Source organism: Ammospiza nelsoni, chromosome 1 (assembly GCF_027579445.1).
Source record: "Ammospiza nelsoni isolate bAmmNel1 chromosome 1, bAmmNel1.pri, whole genome shotgun sequence".
Lineage (NCBI taxonomy): Eukaryota > Metazoa > Chordata > Aves > Passeriformes > Passerellidae > Ammospiza > Ammospiza nelsoni.
Genome location: NC_080633.1, coordinates 115,465,083 through 115,480,711, shown reverse-complemented (window position 1 = coordinate 115,480,711; position 15,629 = coordinate 115,465,083). Strand labels below are relative to the sequence as shown.

General features: G+C 41.9%; 1 protein-coding gene across 2 annotated transcripts in view; it reads left to right on the top strand.

Moving 5' to 3' along the window:
* Positions 1 to 15,629, top strand: part of PLAG1 (PLAG1 zinc finger) — a 52,316-nt gene that overhangs the window by 27,260 nt on the left and 9,427 nt on the right. Inside the window, exons 2-3 of one of the 2 annotated variants that reach the window (XM_059487705.1) lie at positions 157 to 361; positions 14,010 to 14,109. The gene's annotated coding sequence lies outside the window, so the exon portion shown is untranslated. The remainder of the gene's footprint in view (positions 1 to 156; positions 362 to 14,009; positions 14,110 to 15,629) is intronic. The other variant, XM_059487696.1, reaches the window with a different exon arrangement.

The window sequence follows — 15,629 nt, the reverse complement described above, 5'->3', positions numbered from 1 at the left end:
AACCAGCACAAGAGACCATAAAGGATATAACAGAAGACAAAGAAACTCAGCAGGATTCTTGATCAGTGCCCTCATACATGCTCAGGGCTGTGGTTTTGCAAGTGACATCGCCACCAAATCCAGAAGTGAATATTTCTTTTCTCTAATGGTACACAGCACCACAACAGAGGCCTGAGGTAAATGAATTTAAAAAAAAAAACACAACAAACCAGCAAAAAAAAAAAAAAGTCAGTAGCCTCACCTATACCATAGTGTCCTCCTGGCCTGGGTCTGCTGCAAAGCACTGTGTCTCCTCAGCTGTGAACAATACCCAAGAAACAGCTACAGGATCCTGTGGAGGCTGGAGGAGGAAACTGATCCGGTAAGTATTGCATGCCCAATTGCAAAATAACTTCACAGGAGGGTTTAAACTACTTTTTCTGGAGCATCGCTCCATCACTCAGGTAGCAGCCTTTCCCTTGCAATTTAACTTAGCCATTCTCAAACTTATGTCAGACTCCTGTTTTATTTATTTTCTGTGAGCTCCTCATCCACACAGATGCACTGTCGCTTACTGACCATCTCTAAACTTCTGCACTCCAACTACTGTCCCTCCATCCTTTCATTTCTCTTACTCTGTCATCCAGAGTATCAACCTTTACTGTCCCCTACCCCTCTCCTTGGTCTTTGCTCAGCTAGCCTCGCCCTCTTACCAGTCCAGCTGTACAGAAGGACTTCTCAGAAACTTTCCTGTATCGGCTCCCTGATACCTCCCATGTCTTCTCCTTCCCCTTGTTCTCTGTGCTCTGTACCTTCCATGTAAAAGGCCCATTTCATGAGGAATAGCATCAAATTATCTTAGCTGCCCAGATCAGTTCTCCTCACTGTCCAAATCTTTGCAACTCTGTCCAGTACCTACCTTGCCCTGTTTGGAAAGCCTGGAGATCTCCAGAAGAGGAGTGCTGACCCTGCTCTTGGTGTTGTTGTCACCGTGGAGCTCACTGCCTGCTCCCTGCCTTGGGGGCCCTGAGGCTGTGGGGAAGGCAGAAAGCAGCCCAGCCCAGTGAGACACAGCAAGGAGCTGCCTGTGCCAGCTGAGCTGAAGCCAAGGCATGGCTCACCTCCATGCTCCCTGGAGCTCTGCTGCTCGGGTTGGGTGCAAGGGGAGATAGTTTGAAGGCTGGAGGGAGTCATGTGCTCAGGGGGTGTGCACTGACATAGAGAATGGATGGTGTTGTATGGGACTGCTTCCTCCTGCTGCTGCCTGCACTCCTGCCTGTGTGACATCCTTCGGCTTAGCAAGTGCTGGTTTGCCTTCCTCCCAGTCAGTGACTGTCACATCTGTGCTGCTGACTCATGTTTTGTAGTTTGTCCAGTACCTGACTCCACAATTGCAAGAGCTCTCAATCACACTTTTGATACTTTTGCATGCTTTTTTCTTCACTCTTGTTCCCCTCAGTGAAATGTCATCTTCTCATCAGTTTTACTTCAAAGCTTTAATGATGTATGTCTTTGCTGTGCCAAGTCCCAGACATGATTCACACTTTTCTGCCTCCTTTCTCTACTGATTTAATCTGTCATTTCCTCCTCGCTAATCACAGCCTTCCCCAGCTTTGGTTATGCTGCCCCCCTGCTCTAGACCTTAGTCATGCTCAGAGTGTTTATTCATCCTAGAGCAGTCTCAAATACAAAGCTGTGCTGTTGCAGAATTTCATTTCTGTGCTCAGTCTTCACTCAAGGTGAAATACACAAAGAATTTTGAACTTTGTGGCTACTCTGTATTTTCTGTGTGGTAAAATGAGCTTGTGTAGATCTAAAAGCTGCCACAGAAATTTCTTCACAGTGTATTTTACAGTAATCTTCAGGAGCCATAAAAGGAGTGAAAATAGTGTGCAAGAGGGGGGTTTGACACAAAAAGTGCCGGTAAAGGAGGCCTTGGGTTTTTGTTTTGGGGTCTGGTTTTTTTGCCCCTCTAAGGAAATGACACTAACAGTAACACTCGTGGATGAAACTTGTTGATAGGTAACCTTGCAGTTATCACAATTTGCCTGTTGTCTTTATAAATGAGGTCCTTAGGTCTCCCAGGAGAATTTGTTAGGGAGTGCTGTCCTTCAGCATAAGGACAGTGAGTTTCCCATGTATGCAGTTAAATATGTAATGCATACTAGTTTTTTCTTTAAAAACCAACAAACAACCAAAAGCAGAACCCTTTATACTCAAATTCCCTATCCAACAGTGTCTGACTATTTCAAGTTTTGAAACAATAGCAACCAACTTACCCCATTACGTATGTCTCAGAAAAACCTACAACAGCATGTAGTATGTGGAAGTAATTTGGAAAGCATCTTGCAGTTTTGAAGGGCACACGGTGAAAAGAGAAACTGGAAGAAAAGAATCTAAATGTTGTCATGAAGGAGGAAGCTAGTTAGCAGTACTAAAATAGGCTTGCTGTTGAGTGGGGTGACTAGTAAGATCTTTATTTTTTCTGATTTCTCTTAGCACATAAAAAAGCTGCAGCCCATAGGAAGAGGGAATTAATAGCTAAAAGATAGCCATCAGATTTCAGAAGATAAACAAAAGGTGGATCTGAACCTTGAAATTGTCAGCTCAGCAAAGGCAGAATGGTGAAAGGAGGGTTTCCTGGAGAAGCCCCAGAAGATTGTGATGGATTATGCATTTCTGGAAGGGGACAAGAAACAGGCAGTGCAAAGGTGCTAAACCTAAACAGTTCTAACAAAACGCTGGTCAAGCATTTTATCTTCAACACCCTGCAAAACATAGAAGGTATTTCAGATTGAGACCTCTATGTCAGTTGAGCTGAAATGTTTCCTGACTACTCTGATTTTATGTATACCATCTAGAGAAGCACTCTGTGCAAGACTTGCTTCGTTTTTAAGGTTATTATTTTTCACTGAAAAAAATTCACCATCAGCTAAATCAGTAAATAAATCATCTCTCTAGACACCTGTTTGAAAAATGAATTGAACACATAACTATTGTAAAATTCATCTCTTCATAACTTTTTAAAAATAAAATTAAACTAAACATACCTTTTTAATTGCAAATTTTTTTGCTAGCCTAGAACTCCTTTCCCACAGCGTGAAAGGAGCCCAAGCATCTTGTTGGAGAGCACTTTTGAGGAAGACATTCTCTGGGATTCACAAAAGCATCTCTATTTCATGTTTCCATCTGCCCTCCAGAATTTTTTCCCATAACATGCATGAAACATTGATGCATACCATACAGTCACAAGACTATTTTTATTCCATCTTTTTTGTCACCATCTTCCTTCCACCTTTCTGGAAGCCTGCCCTACTAGCAGTTTGCAGCTGTTCGAGGCAAAGTCTTGCATGTGTTTTTCTCACATCACTTAATGTAGGCTTGAAATCAGGGAAGCAGAGTCTACTAAATTGTTTTTAAAAAAAGAGAGTTTGTAAGTGGCCTGGTGTCTTAGACTGTGGAGAATAAAATTTACATTTCAGGAAATCCGGGTCTTTCATCATAGATCAGCGAGTGTTGGTGAATGCTTACTGTGGTAAACTGTGTCCAGCAAGACTGAGAAAGTCTTAGGCCAGTGTGTTTGGAGGTGGAGCTGGGACAGAGGAGGGGAACATGTATGCATTTCACAACCTGTTTCTGTGACAGCAGGGACCCCTATCCCTGTCCCTTGACATGACATGGAGAAATCTTGTGCTACTGTCAGCCTTCCTGGCTTGCTTGTCCTGCCAATAATATGATGATTATCTTATGATTTAATGGTAAAGTTGTTTGGTGACCACATCATTAGGACATTTCATCAGGCTGACAGGAGCTCCCAAAATGGTTTTCTGTTGGTGGAGCTCCACGACAAAATCTATGTGGACTTCTAGCAGATTTTGGCTTTGCTGGCTGAAACTGATCCAGTTGTTGCTTCTGGTCACCTGAATCCAAATATTGTAATCCGGGTGGCTCTTCTGGATACTAACTGCCTGCCTTATCTCCCACTGCAGTGTTCAGTTGTGTAGCTCTAAATTATGCATGACTGCTTTTAGTTGTTCGCTAATCTGGCTTCAAATCTCAGAATTCTTATGCATTGAGTTGTGCATCCCAAATTGCATTGCATAGCATCACAGTGCTCTGGAGCAGAATGCTCAACATGCCAAATGGGAAATGGGAACAAATGCAGAGCTATGTATTTACCTTGTTCACAAGGATGCTCTGGTAGCAACAGGGCTTGTGGGGGCTCTGAGTAGTCACTCAGTCAGAGTAAGCTATTTAGGTGTGTACTAACAGCATTGCACAAAGCTGGTACATGAACAGAGTCAGAAATACATTTGGTGTCTGTGCTGTGCAGTTTCAGAAAGGCTCACTGGTTGCAGCTTTGAAAAGGGATTTTGGCATTACCTTAAGTATTCTGCATTTTCAGCTAACCTTCCCTAAGGATTTTGTGTTTTAGCTCATAAGGTCATTGATAGCATCATCCAGCATCACAGCTGTAGCAGTAGTAGCAAAAGCAGTCATGGCTAGATGAGCACTTCCTATTTACTGTAAAGCTACAATAATCTGTGAAGTATTTTCTTTTCAGATAGAACACCAGTTCCTTGACCCTAGGTTGTATTAGAAGTGACTGCTTGGAAATAGGTCATTCTTTCTTGTTGCCTTTCTTGAGGCAGGGATAAGAGGCAGGGAAAAGAGAGCAACCATGATCGTCAGCATTTCAGTTGGAATAGCTCCAGTAAATAATGTGGTTAAAAGAAATCCAAGGTTACAAAAAAACAGTGCTAAACCCTGTCACAGGTTTTGCCCTCAGGCAATGTTGTTTTCACAGTGTGACTCTGGGCAGGACTGGGCTTTTGCTACAGGCTCTGCACTACTGCATGGTCGCCACCTATACCCAGGATGTGGTGTTATGTAGTGGGGAGACTACCCTGTCTCTCAGTCACTTTATATCTGTCCTGCATGAGTTGTGGTTTTGTTCCAGAATTGATCTTCTCAACCATCTAATGTAGCATCATGAGAGAAATCAGCTCCTGCGGAAAGCCTTGTCCTAGCACAGTCCTTGCAGCTTCTATGAGGTTGAGATTTTTTTCAACCCCTAACTTGTCCCTCTTATTTGAGCTTGTGTTAACTAGTAGGACTAGAGCAACAGTAACCCTCTTACTTGGATGATAGCTGAAACTGTTAAAAACATCTTTAGTTATGATTTGTTAGGTAACTGTCTCAAAAAGCAAAACTTAACAGATATCCAATCTATTTGTGCTCTGCTACCTAATTACATTGTCCAAATGGTACATGTTTGAGTATTCAGGTTCAGAAAAATCTTCTGAAATGCAAGTATGGAAAATCATGGTTTCAGGGGTAGTCTGGGCCAGGCAGGCCTGTACCAGGCAAATCTGAAATCTTCATTTGGTTGGTAGATGCTATAATAAAGCATAGCATTGGTGGCCAGCTGCATAGGAATGATAATTTGAGAAGAGTCAAAGAAGTATTTGTGAGGAAGTCCTGTCTTGGGCAATTGGAGTTTTTGGGAGGATCAGCAAGAAGTAAAGATGTTCTGGTTCAAAAATCAAAGTGAAGTTTATAAAAAAGACTTTTTAAGGAAACTAAGATGATGTAAGGGGGAGGTCTTTGCATAAGTAAATTACAGTCTAAGAGGTACAGTCAAAAGGTAGAGGGCCAATTCTCAGTTAAAGGGGGGTCCCAGTTAATTTCCACAGAGATCTGTGGAGCATGTTCATGAATGGGATCACTAAGGAGATGAGCAGTTGGGTGAGCAACTTCGCCGTGAAGAACAGAGCTAGCTGTGGAGAACAGTGGAAGGACATTTAAGTGCTGAGGACTATGCAACAAAATGGGTGATAAGATTCAGTGTAGATAAATTATGACGGTAACTAAGAAGGATAACTGGGCAGAACAATCCCTTTTTTTATATATTGGATTAAGAGTTTCTGCTGAGTATTACCATTGAGGAGTAAGATTTGGGAATTGTGATTGGTGATCATGTGAGATCATGAACTCATTGGTCACCCAAACACAGTCCAAGTATTAGAGTAAAAAAGTACAGAATAAATTTTGAGAATGTCATTACAAGAGTGAATGTTCGAGTTGCTTCCAAGTTGTGTGTATTTCTGGAGCCTTCAAAGGTGTATTAGAACTAGAAGAAGCTTAGAGAAGATCAGTAAGGATGATGAGCTACATACGTGGCTTCCATTAAAGAACATTTCTGTAAGTTGGAACTTTGGTCTGGGGAAGTAATTAGTTGAGGGCAATGTTGTGGATATGTGCAGAGCAAGGAGGATGAATACTGACCACTGCCTTTCAAAACAAAAGCATGCTCAGTTAGGAGGGAAGGCACATTCAGTGCCTTCAAAAATTAGAGGTTCTCCATGAAATCAGTGGTGGAGAGATCTATGGGATGACTTGTTAAACGTGTTGTGGATATTGTAAAAAATTATGTGGTTTCCAGGAGAATCGTGGACTATTGCTTGGAAGGGTGATGTGCTCAAAGTTGCTAAACACAAACCACGTATGGTTCAGAAAGTCCCTGACATCAAAGGAGTGGGGGGTCTGAAGAGAACCAGAGAAATATCACACATCTGTGACCTGTCCTGTACTTTTGGCTATTACTGAAGATAGAACACTGGCCTAGATGTAGCACTAATCTTGCCCTCACACCCACACTCATTTGGAGATGTCTTGTGGCAAAGGAAAATACTTTTCCTTAAAAATATCAAATTGGTTCCTGACCATATTAGTGTATAATCTCATGCACCTTTAGGTTGTGTGTTCATGCTTGCATGTGCATCCACAGGATTTCCTTTGCATTTTATTATAAAAATAGTGTGGAGATTAAACAGTAACCAAAGCTTGTTTTCACAAAAGCATCATTACTTCAAAAATGGGTCCAGATTATTCATGAGGAAGAGGGGTGGTGGTGGTGGTGATGGTGTGATTCCAAAACACACAAAAACACTTCCACAGGTTTTAAAAATTCTAACAGTAATCACACTAACAGCGTTATTTGTATCACAGTCTCTCCGAAGTTTTTAGAAAAACATCTATGCAGTACCGTGGAGATTCTTAAAAAGTCCATAAAACCACAATCATCAGATGGGTTAGCTCTAGGCAGCTCTTGTTTCCTTTAATTTAGTATATAACCAGGAATCCTTTGGAACATTTAGTAACCAAAACTGAGCTCTCAAGATTTAAAGTGGACCTAAGTAATCTGAAACATGGAAAGCCCACAAAGTGATGCTGGATGCCATTGTGATTTTTTTTTTCTTTAAATTACAGACTATTAGGTCATGCTAAAATAAACATTAGTAAGTTCATGTTCTACTTTTCCAGAAACTTAAGGGGAAAAAAAAGGACAAGCATGATAGAATTTTTTCTTCTATATTCTGAAAAAAGTTATGTAATCCTTTTTCTAGTGTAGCATATTATAAGAATGAGTTGCTTTCTAAAATTGAAAAGCTACTTGTCCAAATTTCATGACTGTAGTATAGCTCTCAGAATTGCATAGAATTATGACAATGAAAAGAAACATTAAACTTAATAGTCATATCTATATAAATACCTATTTTTCTATGATGGTTACTGTCCCACAGGAATCTAGTGGGTTTTTTCCTCCAAGTGCTTGCTTTATTAATTAGTAAAAGATATGTATATTTAACAGATGTTTACTACTGAAATCCCTGTGTTTGCTACCCACAAGAGAAGAAATACATTCAATAATTTTAGTGCATTTGTTTCCATTGCTACCCAGATTTCAGACTGGTTTGAAGGGGTTGAGATTTTTTTTCTTGCTCTACTGCCTGCACTTTCTGTAGGTTTCTCTGTTTTGTGGGTGTTAAAAAAAAAAACCAAAACAGCAAAGCCTTAAATAAAATCTAGTATTGATGAATCTTGCATTTTTCTGTCTTCTGTATTATATTCTTTGCAGCATAATCATCATTCTGCACACAGTAGATATTAGTAATGTGCTGTCACTAACAGTAGACTACAATGGTTGCCTGGTTTTAGTTTCAGTGGTTATGTTGTTTCATTGTGTTCTAGATGTTAGGCTGTTTCCCTCAGGGGGGAACTCTTATGTGTTATTATCTCTAAGTCATTCTTATGTTTATATCTAAGATCGCTGGAGAGATATTTTCACTGTTTTGCCCACATCATCCCATTTTCCTGTAGCAGCTTTTGCAGGCAGTTCTCCTGCTGCATGCCTGGATTTGGGGATTTGGTTGTGTCCTTCTGCAGCCTGTGCATGCTCTCATTGCTGTCCTACCATGCTCCCTCAGCCACCCCTCTGCACTGTAGGCTAGAGCTTGAATCCTTGGAGCAGGATTTCCCTGAATTGAGCTGTGTGCTATAAGCAGGTCCTGAAGTTCAAGATAAAATAAATACAGCCTTTTATGTGTTTTTTTAAAACCCACACAGCAAAACTATCTGTTCTTTTGTGATGAGTTTGCATGTGTGTGCGTGCTGCCTTTACGAGAAGCACCGCTGTACCACAGGGCCAGTGCCTGCATCTTTGAATGGTTCTTTGCAGTTGTCAGAAAATGCAGATGGCCAGGTGGCATCACCCACCTCTCAATGCCATCTTGTCCCACCGGGGCCTCACTGTTGGACCCCTTTGTTTTTCACATTGTCTGTCAGCTTATGAGAGAAGAGGAGCTGTAAAAGCGTGGTGATTCCCAGCTGCTCTCAGGTAGGGTACCTGCCAGCTCTCCCCCCTCACTGCTTGCCATCCAAAAGGCCACAGTGCCAGATACAGGGCTCTGGGGGCCAAGATCTGTCCCTCCTGCCATTTGGCAGTGCCTTATTTTTGGACAGTTTTGCCAGGTGTCTGCACATGTTGCTTGCTGTTCAGATCTCTTCCAAATTACACAAAAAAGCAGACAGAAAATTAAATTTCACTTTGTGAAAGTGCAGGTGTGAGCCTCTCCTGGCCTACTCAGACTTCATGGTCAAGCTCACTTTCTGTTGTCTCACCCAAGCAATGCCCATTCTTCCTTTCTGCCCTCCAGCATCAGTGCCTCACCTTGAGTTTCCAGATGTAGGAGCACAGAGAGACCTTCATTGCCCCTTTCCCTCTCCACCCCTATTCAGCCAAGACCAGATGGGAGAGGATCAGCATCTTCCTGCCAAAGCCAGGATTCTCTTTCTAAGTATGAGCAAAGGTAGAAGGCTCCCTCAGCTGTCTCTTTTTAGAAGTGACATGGTGTTCAAATAAATGCAGATCAAATGGCCTGCCAAGCACAAGCAGGGAGGTAGACCCCTGAATCAGTCAGAAGACTTGATTTTAATTCAACTGGAGAAAGGCACCCTAAAAAGGTTGAAGCATCAATACTTCAACATCTTTGCATGGGTTTTTCTTACCTGCTTGACCGTTTCCGTTGGTGGGATCAGCTTCTCCATCTGAGATCCTCCCTTGCGGAAAGTTAATTCTAAGAGGGAGAATTCTCTCTAATTCTCTCTCTGAAAGTCATAGGTGGGAAGTTGGATCTTCTGCTGCCTGCAGCTACTCTGAGTTGAAGTGTCTGCTGCAAAAAATCAAGTGTTTTTCTATGGAGCCAGTCAGACCTCCTGCTCTCTCTGAGGCCTGTTCAAGTGTGCAGTAGGCACGTTGGTCCTTGTTGATCCAGGAAGGGTGTCTGAGCCTTGCAGGGCAGCAGGTCCCAGCATGCTGTCCTGGAGCAGTGCAGGCACTCTGCCACTTCTACCCTCAGCCCCTTCCAGCAGCTAAATCAGCAGGAGGATTGAATCTGCTTCCCCACAAAATGGAACTGCCTAGTGAGAGGCTTGTGTGTAAGCTCACAGCGCAGGGAAAGCCAGAGATGCCTACATGGTGCTCCTTCTTTTTGTCACCTTAATGTAGGGCTACATTCTTTCATCTTCAGGAGCTCTGGCAACATTTGTGCCATTTTAAGAGCTCCAGCTGAAAGGGGATGGGGTTTGTAGTTGGAGTCATAGAACAGTTTGGGTTGGAAGGGACTTTAAAGATCATCTAGTACCAGCCCTCATGCCATGGGCAGGGACATCTTCCATTAGACCAAGCTGCTCAAAGCTCCATCCAGCCTGTCCCCTTGAACACTTCCAAGGATGGGGCATCCACAGCTTCTCTGGAAAACCTGTTCCAGTGACTGCCTCTCTACAAATGGAGGTGCTGTCTGATAATCATTTTGGCTCTTCTGAGCCACAGTGATGAGATCAGCTGTCTCTTGCTGATGATATCACCAACTCAGCTCCCCCAGCTGTCCCTGATTGCTCCAACAGAGCAGATTTCATTTGTCAGTACTTTTTAGTCAGGTGACTGCCTGTCAGTGCTTTTTAAACTATTAGTCACCTGGTACAGAAAAGAGGAAAAATCATTACTTATGCTACAGTAATGGTGGCTCTTATGGTACATGGGCAATAGAGGCACCAGAAGTTATCTATTGTCCTTTACTCTGAATGGGTCTTTACTGTTGGCAAACCTGAGAGAGGTTGGACTGGGGCATCGTGAGATTAGTTTGCTCCATTACCACCCTGAGCAGCAGCAACTCCTTGCTTTGGGTTGCGTTTGTTCATCCTCTTTTCTTCCTCAACTAGGATGCCGGTCAGTGTTTCAGCTTTCCAAACCTCACACCACAACTGCAGCTAGGACATCAACTCTTGCCCATGTATTGCTCTCCCATGCCCCTGCTCCCCTTCATCAACCACAGCAAACCTTGCCAGCTCAAGTCACATCAGCACCCAAACCCCTGAGGTGGCAGCAGTGGTGTGGGAGCAGCAGGGCAGAGGGAGGTTGCCAGAGCAGCGCGTTGGCAGCAGTGGTGCAGGCCATTGGGTTTGTGCCACGGTGTGAGCGAAGGGCAGAGCTGGGAGCTGCCCCTGCTGCTGGCCGTGCTAGGTGGGGCAGTGGTGGCACTGCTGGGGACTCCTTGGCCTTGTGCAGAGCTGAGGTGGTTCACAGGCACAGCCTGGATGGACATTACTGACTTCAGAGGACTTGGTCCTGTCCGTGTGAGTACGTGCTCACCTGGGATCTGTGCGGACAGCACTGCTTAAAGAATCACAGTTCCGTAGGGTAAGTAACCGCTTTCCATTTTGTTTCCTTAAAGAAATATTTGAAGCCCACGATGACTCTAATGCTGTTAACTCCTTACTGAGTTCTACCATTAATATGATTCTAATATTTCTAGGACCATTCCTTTGGTTTAAAACTGATTGATTTCAGGAATTGAAGCTAGATTTGCTGTTTTGTATAAAAGGTGAAATGACAAATACTGTGTTCTCAGTACTGTGTTCTCATTATTGCTTTTATTTTGAAAGAAAATAACCATGAAACTGTTGTTTTCCTTTACTGTGCTTGAACCCTCTCAAGTATGAAACGCAAGTTAGGAGCAGGATTATTAGTTATATTTCTGTATTGTCTTCATTATCCTTTCAGTTGAGATTCCAAATGTTGTAAAATATTTTCAAGTGTAACTATCAGATTTTTGAATAGGAACTGTGAATTTGGGGGAAAAAGTGCTACTCTTTTTAATAATAAAAAGGAATATATTATTTTATATTTTATATTATTTATCTTCCACCTAAGGGTTTTGGGACACTTTTTTTTAGTTGAAATTGAAATATTATCTAACCTGCAATTATCAGGATGTTTGGAGACTTAGCAAAATTAGTGCTTCACAAATTATGGAAGATCTGTAAATTGTAAGAATTCTAAGAATTCTGACAAATTAGAGAAGTTGTGTTTTGTTATACCCAAGTGTTATACCCATGTGCTTTGGGCACATGCATGTGACAATGCATTTTGTAGTGTGATGCATCTCTGCTTCATGTGGAGAATACTTTGAACTTTGTTATTCATTAAAAATTCTTCCTACCTCATCTGGGTGAAAAGCTTAGTAACGCTATGACTATAAGCAGTTACAAGGAGAGTGGTACATCTTTGTCCAGTATTATGCCTCAGACATTTTTTAACACCAAAAGCTTCTGAGAAAGGTGGTCTAGAAATCAGCATTGTCATGGGCAACTTTTGTCTTCTGTGCATAAGGAAAAGTCTTTTATCCAATAGCATGCTTATTGTTGTAAAATAGGAATTATTTTACCTTTTCACTTAATCCTGTCAAATGGAGTAAATGTTTTCATTATTCATGCAAACGTAGCCCTTTTTGTGTGTACATTGTTGAGCTCTTTACATAATAAAGGCCCTGTAGAAATTGAGATCCCACTAATTGTCGGTGTAGCATTGCCCTCACCTGGATCCACTGCATTGTGATTTTGCTGAATTTGTAAGGTAATGAATGAATGAATGAATGAGAGTACCTCACTGTCCTCCTTCATTCTCCTCAGCATTTTAGCTACATCATGTGTTTATCTTGTTTATTTACTTGTTCCAGCTGCTTCATTTTCCCCTGATTCCATAGTCCTTCCATGTCTCTAGTGGCCTGTCCCTGAGGTCATCTGCTTTTTGCTAGAGTGACTTTAGATGTGTGGTGAGCATTGAGGACTATAAACATTTCAGAGAAAATGTTAAATGCCACTGAGAGGACTTGATAATATTTTAACAGGATTTGTTGGAGTCTTTTTTCCAAACAGGAAATAGTCTGTAAATGTGAATAGTGAAGGAGCTAAGTCCATGAGGACTTAGTCCATTACATCTATGTGTCTGTCTTTAATATTGTCTACCTAACAATAGTAGTACATTAGTAGAAACACTTGACAATAGTAGTACCTCAGTAGAAATATCTGGGGAATGAAACTTTTCCTTTGTGATGGTGGAAGATGTTGATATGGGCATTGCAGGGGAATGGAGTTATAAGGGTCTTGCTGGGAGAGGAGGTAAGGAGTCATCATCATTTTCTCCCTTAAACAAGATGATTTGGGAACCCCAAAAAGTGGAGGTGAGAGTTGTGCTCATTAGTTGAAAACAGAGCTTTGTATTTGAGTACTGGAGCTGTTTCTGCCTCCTGCCTGTATGTACAAAGCCCCACATAAATGTTCCTCAGCCATCAGAGAGCTTCAGTCGGTTGTTCTGAAGCACTTCTGACATCAGTAGGTGTTTAGGGACACTTGTTTGCTCACATTCACACCCACCAACACAGGATGCTGGGGCTGTGTAGAGCTGAACTCGGTATCAAAAGGAGGAATGATTTCTGGAATGAATGGAAAGCCAGAAGGGAAAATGTTTTGTGTGGGGGGAAGAAACATTACATTACTACAGGGCTTCTGCCAAACAGCTTCAGCCTGCTGTGGGGTATGTATAGGGCTCTGCCCTTACACATCTGGAAGAACTGGACAGGATTAACCTCCCCATTACAATGAGGCAGTGAACATGTTTTCTGTGTATAGCTGTGTCATCCAGGAGGCCGCCTAGCAAGACAAGGAATACCTGCTGCAAATTTACAAAAGGATGATGGCAGGGGAAAGGGAGATACAAGGGAAATTCCAAAAAGGCCCTCTTGGTTTGCTCAGGCATACCTAGACTTGTCCTCCTTTAAGATTTACCTGTAGCATGTTCATCATTAAAAGGTTTTATTATTTTTTTAAAATTAATTTTATTTTCCTTTGCAGGTCACCTTTTAAGCTGCTATTTCCTGTATAATTAAGCAGAATGAAGGCATTAGGTTCTAGTAAATTTGGGCCTAATCCAGAATCTTCTCTTATTCAGTCCTTTCTGAGTAAGAAACTCAAGTCTGGGCCCAGCATTTCACATGTTTTGCTGTTACATCTAAATTATTTGTGGTCTGTGGATTTTTACTTTTTTTAACTACATGAAAACTCCTTTGCTTTTGTCTAATTTTATCTCTTTATGTGTCATTGTCCAGCATAGCGTTAGTTGAAATTATGTAAGTATACTGCAAATTGAAGTGCATAATTGTTACTGATAATGCAAGAATGATTCCTACAGTTTATAATTAACAGTATATAATGTTCTGTGCATGGGTTGGATCTGTCCCTTTTAACTTTTCCTTTGTGATTCTTTCCAATCCCTGGTCTTGCCGCATCAGAGCCTTTATGAATGCGCTGATTTCGCTGGAGTCTAGTCCATTGTTCCTTTTGTTTTTCAGACCAGTAAAAATGGGAAGTACTGGATTCTGGTTTCCTCCAAGAAGAGTCAGCGGAACTGGTTAAGACCAAAATCTGAGGACTTTAGTGGGCAAACATCAGGTGTGCATTGAGCAAAGGCTGCTTTAATCCTCTTTAAGTATATGCTTCTTTAAAAATAGTATTATATATGAGCTTTTGTGTAATGTGTTTGTTATATTTGATACTGCATATAATCATTCATCCTGCAGTTGTGAAAGCACCAGTAAGAATGTGGATTTTAAGTGATAATATGTTGAGACACAAGCAGGCAGTAGTACTCATAAAATTCTTTCAGCTGGTCTTTGGAAAATTTAATATTTGAGGATCAGTGTTTTTTTAAAGTTTTATCTCCATTGCTCAGTCTATATATCCACATCCAAAAAAAGGAAAAAAAAGTGGTTATTTGCTACTCAGAGATCAATACTGACATTCTTAATTGCCTCACCCATTGAGAAGTGATACTGAGATAATAGTGCATACGTGTTCTTTGATAGAACTCTGTCATTATGAAAGATTGGATCCACACTATATTTGTTCTAGTGATGCATTTTTAAGGACACTTAGACACACAGTTCAAAGTCAGCTTAATTAGTTTTGATCATAGAGGAGCAAAACCCAAATTGTTCATCCCTGTGAATGTTCTGACTGGTACAGCAGCTAGGTTACCTGAAATTTTGGAGAAAACAACAGTGATCTTATATTGGCCTGAATATAGGATGGTCTCCAGCCTGAGGTGTGATCTTTGCATTGAGAAAAGGAGTGAGAATTTGTCAGATGTTAATTTGTTAAGCTTAATATGCTGTTTCATAACAAAGGCTGCTATTGACATCACATCAGATTCACCCTTCTGCATGGCCTCATATCCTGTAACTTCCCAGCTTGTTGCACCTTCAGTTCCTTCCCACCCACCCCAGTGTTACCAGCTCACCCCTATCCTCATGTCCTTAGATATTCCCAATGCCTATGCAGCACTCCCTGAGCCTACCTAGCCCCACACCCCCATCCTGATTCTGTGCACTCTCCCTCCCTGAGGTGGCTCATCCTCCTTCCCTGTATCTTCCCTGCTGTCCCTGCTTCTCTTGTCACTGTCTGGGCACAGACTCCACTTGCTGCTGAGCTGAAGCAGTGCCACTCTTATGCAGCAGACTGTGGAGGCTGTTTCCTTGCCTTTTCTGCTAATCCTGCCTTCCCTGTCTCAGGCTAGGAATGGATTTGGCAGGGGGGCCAGAGGGGCTGGATCCCTTGTACCCCATTGGGGCTGGAGGTGTGCCCTGGCCATGCAGTGAGGGCTGTGACTGCTGTGCTCTCAGCTCTGTATGGTGCGTCTCATGCAGGTGCCTGTGTGGTATAAAAGTACCCTGTGCAAGTGTAGGTCAGGTTGGATTTTTCTTCTCCTCCCTGAACTTCATTTGTCAAGAGAGATTAAACTAAAACAAAATTTTGTTCTACATTCAGGCCAATATGCACTGAAGACCAGTGTGCTCATTAACAGAAGAACAAAATTAATTTTATTAATGTATTCTGATTAAAGCCTATATTTAAAAAAAACCTTTCAATCCACAGATATATCACAACTTTGATGTGAATCAGACTCTCCTTTT